Source organism: Triticum urartu, chromosome 6, assembly GCF_003073215.2.
Source record: "Triticum urartu cultivar G1812 chromosome 6, Tu2.1, whole genome shotgun sequence".
Classification (NCBI taxonomy): domain Eukaryota; kingdom Viridiplantae; phylum Streptophyta; class Magnoliopsida; order Poales; family Poaceae; genus Triticum; species Triticum urartu.
Window position 1 is genome coordinate 34111234 of NC_053027.1, and position 8165 is coordinate 34119398.

Here is an 8165-nt window from a genome sequence, read left to right on the forward strand (position 1 = left end):
GCCGTGAACAGTGCCGGGGAAAGCTTGCCGCCGTGAACAGTAACCTTGCCGGGGAAAGCTTGCCGCCGTGAACAGTAACCTTGCCGGGGGAGAGCTTGCCGCCGTGAACAGTGCCGGGGAAAGCTTGCCGCCGTGAACAGTAACCTTGCCGGGAAAGCTTGCTGCCGTGAACAGTAAAAACTGTCGAGGCCAATCCGACCAGATGCTGAAGATGGGCTCAAATACTTATCTAGATGGCTTCGGATGAAGAAGTGTTCAACACAGGAGTTGTTCGTAACGTCGAAACGGTCAACTTTGCTCGTCATCCGACGTAGTATACGACCTGCAGAGACGCTGCAAGAGTCAGACGGTCCAGTCAGCTACATGAACGAGTTCGACTCGAAATTAGAGATGACCCCGTGGAGTATTCAAGATGGCCTTATTTGGAAAAGTGATTAACGTACGGATTGTTGGCCTCGTCGGAGCACACATAATTGATATTTGAATCGTCTCCATCGGAATTCATATGCAGATTCCACAGCCTATGCAAGGAGCAAGACAGAAGATTGGACCAGATTCGGGCTGAATCCGAGTGGGACCAGAACTAGGATTCTAGGACGTGAATTGATGTCATTTTCTTGTAAGGAAAGCCTAGATAAATCCTTTGCTTGTACGGGAAGTCCAGCCGCCTCTTATATATGTTGGGGGTGACGGCCGATTGAACAACACCAATCGAACAAATCAATCTATTACACTTTTGTGTTCATCTACTTTTTATCCCTTACCCTTGTATCTTTCTTTCTCGTTCTTCGTTCGTTCTTCGCATTGGAGGGCAGCGATCCACGAGGCTCTAGGGGCGAGCGAATCGACCTAGGGCAGCCCATAGCCGCCGCAATCCCTGACGGGGTCCCTCCCGGGTGCGCGGGGTTTCGGGTCTGCAAAAGCGCCCGCCGACTGTCCTGCGTATCGCGCTGTCGGTCGGGTCTCCTTCGACGTGAGCTGCGGTGCATCACCCCCGGCGTCGAGGGTACACGTGACGTGTTCGTGTGTCAACAGGGACAGTAATAGGTCATGTCTACCAAGCGCTGGACATGTTTGCTTGCACCGAAATAAGCTGACAATACAAATTAGTTGTCAACTATTTTTGAATAAACAATATCAAAGACATAAATATGGTTGAGAAACTTACATTTTGGTGTAACCGGAGGCGTCTGCACATCGACCCAGATGTCGGTATTAACTTCAATATCATCTTCCGGACGAATATCAAAGGTGATAACCATATCAGGCTGAAATGCATAAGTCTTGCATAGTGCTCGCCATGTTTTGCATCCAAAATAGGTGTAGTCATCTGAATTGTATAATTTTGCGTGGAAAATATAACCATGCTCGGTCTTCAAATAAACTTTCTTTACCTCCATAGTATGACTGAAACCTATTTTATCCAATACAAAAACTCTTGCATGGCAGGGGATACGCTAGTAGAATAGTAAAAAAAATATAAGTTGAAGCAAATGAAGCAGATGTCATGCTTAATTACGAAAAAAGACTTGTCGTTGTGACTTACTGTATCCACTTCGAAGTTCTCGTCCAGCTTGATGCTGAAGCGCCTATCATCATCTAGGAAGATTCCGTCGCACAGGCCGCGCTCGTCTTCGCAGTATTTGCAAATACCGAAATCCTTTTTGTCATCAGACATTTCCTATGTTCATAGTTAAAACATTAATTGAAAATCAATAAAAGACAACTACTAGGATACTCAACACACAAATCCGGGGCACTTGATATTTCCTACATATTCTGGCAAAAGTCATGCCAAAATTCACGGAAAAATCCGGCATGACCTTTGCTAAAATAGGATATATCGAGCGCCTGAAATTTGCCGGAACGGAAATGAATCAACACTCCGGCAGAACATAGGCCACTCGGAGGTGTAACCTGCAAACATGACCGGCCACTTAGATATTGAGCAACACAAGATATACATTTCAAAATATCTTATAAGACTCAAATTAGCATGCATTCAATAAGCAAAAGTAAATCATCTCATGTGTCCGTACATCGTCGAATATTATCACTAATACATCCCGAATAGTGTCATACATATAACATCACTAGTACAACTAAAACCCTAGCACACCACGGGTATCGGCGCGGGCGCTGGACACCCACAGAGAAGGAATCATCACGGGATCATAGCTCCAGTGAGATCCCTGGAGAACCTGCCAGGTATTGGAGAACCTGTGCTCCAACGCAAACAAGTAGCGACGGACGTGCGCGTCCTCCTCACTGACACGGTGACACACCACCTCCGCGGAGTCCTCGAGCCTCTGGACCGTCACTGGCCCACGCGACCGCCACCAAAGAAGGTTCGGGTCAACGACAGGCTGGCTCCTCACCAACCTGCGCCCCCCGGTAGGTAGCGCCTCCCAGTACTGTTGGAAATATGCACTACAGGCAATAATAAATTGGTTATTATTATGTTTCCTTGTTCATGATAATCGTTTATTATCCATGCTAGAATTGTATTGATAGGAAACTCAGATACATGTGTGGATACATAGACAACACCATGTCCCTGGTAAGCCTCTAGTTGACTAGCTCGTTGATCAATAGATGGTTACGGTTTCCTGACCATGGACATTGGATGTCGTTGATAACGGGATCACATCATTAGGAGAATGATGTGATGGACAAGACCCAATCCTAAGCCTAGCACAAAGATCGTGTAGTTCGTATGCTAAAGCTTTTCTAATGTCAAGTATCATTTCCTTAGACCATGAGATTGTGCAACTCCCGGATACCGTAGGAATACTTTGGGTGTGCCAAACGTCACAACGTAACTGGGTGGCTATAAAGGTACACTACAGGTATCTCCAAAAGTGTCTGTTGGGTTGGCACGAATCGAGACTAGGATTTGTCACTCCGTGTAAACGGAGAGGTGTCTCTGGGCCCACTCGGTAGGACATCATCATAATGTGCACAATGTGATCAAGGAGTTGATCACGGGATGATGTGTTACGGAACGAGTAAAGAGACTTGCCGGTAACGAGATTGAACAAGGTATCGGGATACCCACGATCGAATCTCGGGCAAGTATCGTACCGATAGACAAAGGGGATTGTATACGGGATTGATTGAATCCTCGACATCGTGGTTCATCCGATGAGATCATCGTGGAACATGTGGGAGCCAACATGGGTATCCAGATCCCGTTGTTGGTTATTGGCCGGAAAGTTATCTCGGCCATGTCTGCATGACTCCCGAACCCGTAGGGTCTACACACTTAAGGTTTGATGACGCTAGGGTTATAGGGAATAGATATACGTGGTTACCGAATGTTTTTCGGAGTCCCGGATGAGATCCCTAACATCACGAGGAGTTCCGGAATGGTCCGGAGGTAAAGATTTATATATGGGAAGTCCTGTTTCGGTCGCCGAAAAAGTTTCGGGTTTTATCGGTAACGTACCGGGACCACCGGGAGGGTCCCGGGGGTCCACCAAGTGGGGCCACAAGCCCCGGAGGGCTGCATGGGCCAAGTGTGGGAGGGGACCAGCCCCAGGTGGGCTGGTGCGCCCCCCATAAGGGCCCAAGGCGCCTAAAGGGGAGGAGGGGGACAAACCCTAAGGGCAGATGGGCCTTAGGGCCCATGCCTGGTGCGCCTCCCTCTCCCCCTCCCCTTGGCCGCCCCCTAGATGGGATCTAGGGGCTGCCGCCACCCCTAGGGAGGGAACCCTAGGTGGGGGCGCAGCCCCTTCCCTCCCCCTATATATACTTGAGGTTTGGGGCTGCCCAACACATGTGAATTCTTCCTTCTTGGCGCAGCCCTACCCCTCTCCCTCCTCGTCTCTTGCAGTGCTTGGCGAAGCCCTGCTGGAGTACCACGCTCCTCCACCACCACCACGCCGTCGTGCTGCTGCTGGATGGAGTCTTCCCCAACCTCTCCTTCTCTCCTTGCTGGATCAAGGCATGGGAGACGTCATCGGGCTGTACGTGTGTTGAACGCGGAGGTGTCGTCCGTTCGGCACTAGGATCTTCGGTGATTTGGATCACGAAGAGTACGACTCCTTCAACCCCGTTCTCTTGAACGCTTCCGCTTAGAGATCTACTAGGGTATGTAGATGCACTCTCCTTCCCCTCGTTGCTGGTCTCTCCATAGATAGATCTCGGTGACACGTAGGAATTTTTTTGAATTTTTGCTACGTTCCCCAACAGTGGCATCATGAGCTAGGTCTATGCGTAGTTTCTATGCACGGGTAGAACACAAAGTAGTTGTGGGCGTTGATTTTGTTCAATATGCTTACCATTACTAGCCCAATCTTGATTCGGCGACATTGTGGGATGAAGCGGCCCGGACCGACCTTACACGTACTCTTACGTGAGACTGGTTCCACCGACTGACATGCACTAGTTGCATAAGGTGGCTAGCGGGTGTCTGTCTCTCCCACTTTAGTCGGATCGGATTCGATGAAAAGGGTCCTTATGAAGGGTAAATAGCAATTGGCATATCACGTTGTGGTTTTTGCGTAGGTAAGAAACGTTCTTGCTAGAAACCCATAGCAGCCACGTAAAACATGCAAACAACAATTAGAGGACGTCTAACTTGTTTTTGCAGGGTATGCTATGTGATGTGATATGGCCAAGAAGAATGTGATGAATGATATGTGATGTATGAGATTGATCATGTTCTTGTAATAGGAATCACGACTTGCATGTCGATGAGTATGACAACCGGCAGGAGCCATAGGAGTTGTCTTTATTTATTGTATGACCTACGTGTCTTTGAACAATGCCATGTAATTACTTTACTTTATTGCTAACCGGTAGCCATAGTAGTAGAAGTAATAAGTTGGCGAGACAACTTCATGGAGACACAATGATGGAGATTATGATGATGGAGATCATGGTGTCATGCCGGTGACGATGATGATCATGGAGCCCCGAAGATGGAGATCAAAAGGAGCAATATGATATTGGCCATATCATGTCACTATTTGATTGCATGTGATGTTTATCATGTTTATACATCTTATTTGCTTAGAACGACGGTAGCTTAAATAAGATGATCCCTCACTAAAATTTCAAGAGAAGTGTGCTCCCTAACTGTGCACCGTTGCGAAAGTTCGTCGTTTCGAAGCACCACATGATGATCGGGTGTGATAGATTCTTACGTTCGAATACAACGGGTGTTGACGAGCCTAGCATGTACAGACATGGCCTCGGAATACATGCGAAACACTTAGGTTAACTTGACGAGCCTAGCATGTACAGACATGGCCTCGGAACACGGAGGACCGAAAGGTCGAACATGAGTCGTATAGAAGATGCGATCAACATGAGATGTTCACCGATGATGACTAGTCCGTCTCACGTGATGATCGGACACGGCCTAGTTGAGATTGATCATGTTCTTGTAATAGGAATCACGACTTGCATGTCGATGAGTATGACAACCGGCAGGAGCCATAGGAGTTGTCTTAATTTATTTATGACCTGCGTGTCAACATAAACGTCATGTAATTACTTTACTTTATTGCTAACCATTAGCTGTAGAAGTAGAAGTAATAGTTGGCGAGACAACTTCATGGAGACACAATGATGGAGATCATGATGATGGAGATCATGGTGTCATGCCGGTGACAAGATGATCATGGAGCCCCAAGATGGAGATCAAAGGAGCTATATGATATTGGCCATATCATGTCACTATTTGATTGCATGTGATGTTTATCATGTTTTTGCATCTTGTTTACTTAGAACGACGGTAGTAAATAAGATGATCCCTCATTAAAATTTCAAGAAAGTGTTCCCCCTAACTGTGCACCGTTGCGACAGTTCGTTGTTTCGAAGCACCACGTGATGATCGGGTGTGATAGATTCTAACGTTCACATACAACGGGTGTAAGACAGATTTACACACGCAAAACACTTAGGTTGACTTGACGAGCCTAGCATGTGTACAGACATGGCCTCGGAACACAGAAGACCGAAAGGTCGAGCATGAGTCGTATGGTAGATACGATCAACATGAAGATGTTCACCGATGTTGACTAGTCCGTCTCACGTGATGATCGGACACGGCCTAGTTGATTCGGATCATGTATCACTTAGATGACTAGAGGGATGTCTATCTGAGTGGGAGTTCATAAGATGAACTTAATTATCCTGAACATAGTCAAAAGGTCTTCGCAAATTATGTCGTAGCTCGCGCTTCAGTTCTACTGTTTAGATATGTTCCTAGAGAAAAATTAGTTGAAAGTTGATAGTAGCATTTATGTAGACAGTAGAAGGCTTATGTCCTTAATGCACTGCTCAGTGTGCTGAACCTCGAACGTCGTCTGTGGATGTTGCGAACATCTGACATACACGTTTTGATGACTACATGATAGTTCAGTGCGTAATGCTAAATGGTTTAGAATTGAGGCACCAAAGACGTTTTTGAAACATCGCAGAACATATGAGATGTTCCAAGGACTGAAATTGGGATTTCAGGCTCGTGCCCACGTCAAGAGGTATAAGGCCTCCGACGATTTTCTTAGCCTGCATAATAAGGGAGAAAAGCTCAATCTTGAGCTTGTGCTCAGATTGTCTGAGTACAACAATCGCTTGAATCGAGTGGGAGTTGATCTTCCAGATGAAATAGTGATGGTTCTCCAAAGTCACTGCCACCAAGCTACTAGAGCTTCTTGATGAACTATAACATATCAGTGATAGATATGATCCTTGAGCTATTCGCGACACCGCGAAGAGTAGAAATCAAAAGGGAGCGTCAATCGTTGATGGTTAGTAAAACCACTAGTTTCAAGAAAGGAAAGGACAAGAAAGGGATACTTCATGGAACAACAAATCAGTTGTTGTTCTAGTGAAGAAACCCAAAGTTGAACCCAAGCCCGAGACTAAGTGCTTCTGTAATAAGGGGAACAGTCACTGAAGCAGAACCACCCTAAATACTTGGTAGATGAGAAGGCTGGCAAGGTCGACATAAGTATATTGGATATGCATTATAATGTGTACTTTACTAGTACTCCTAGTAGCACCAGGGTATTAGATACCGGTTCGGTTGCTAAGTGTTGGTAACTCGAAACAAAAGGCTACGGAATAAACGGAGACTAGCTAAAAGGTGAGATGACGATATGTGTTGGAAGTATTTCCAAGGTTGATCAAATATCGTACGCTCCCTCTACCATCGAGATTGGTATTAAAACCTAAATAATTGTTATTTGGTGTTTGCGTTGAGCATAGACATGATTGGATTATGTCTATCGCGATACGGTTATTCATTTAAGGAGAATAATGGTTACTCTGTTTATTTGAATAATACCATCCCGATCGTAGTAATACACATTTTCATGCCAAAGGTATAAGATAGTAATGATAGTACCACACAAATGTGGCACTGCAATTTGAGTCATATTGGTATAAAACGCATGAAGAAGCTCCATGTTGATGGATCTTTGGACTCACTCATTTTTGAAAGGATTGAGACATGCGAACCATGTTTGTTGGTAGATATGCATGAAGAAACTCTATACAGATGGATCGTTTGGACTCACTTGATTTTGAATCACTTGAGACATGCAAATCATACCACATGGGCAAGATGACTGAAAAAGCCTCGTTTTCAGTAAGATGGAACAAGAAAGCAACTCGTTGGAAGTAATACATTTTGATGTGTGCAATCCAATGAGTGCTGAGGCATGTAGTGGATATCGTTATGTTCTTACTTCACAGATGATTTGAGTAGATGCTAAAGTATATTTACTTGATGGATCATGAGTCTGAAATTATTGAAAGGTTCAAGTAATTTCAGAGTGAAGTTGAAGATCGTCGTGACAAGAGGATAAAATGTCTATGATATGATCATAGAGATTCATATCTGAATTACGAGTTTGGCACAGAATTAAGACATTGTGGAAATTGTTTCACAACTAATACCGCCTGGAACACCATAGTGTGATGATGTGTCCGAACATCATAGTTGCACCCTATTGGATATGGTGCGTACCATGATGTCTCTTACCGAATTACCGCTATCGTTCATGGGTTAGGCATTAGAGACAACCGCACTCACTTTAATAAGGCACCACGTAATTCCGATGAGATGACACCGTATGAACTATGGTTTAGAGAAACCTAAGCTGTTATTTCTTAAAAGTTTGGGGCTGCAACGCTTATGTGAAAAATTT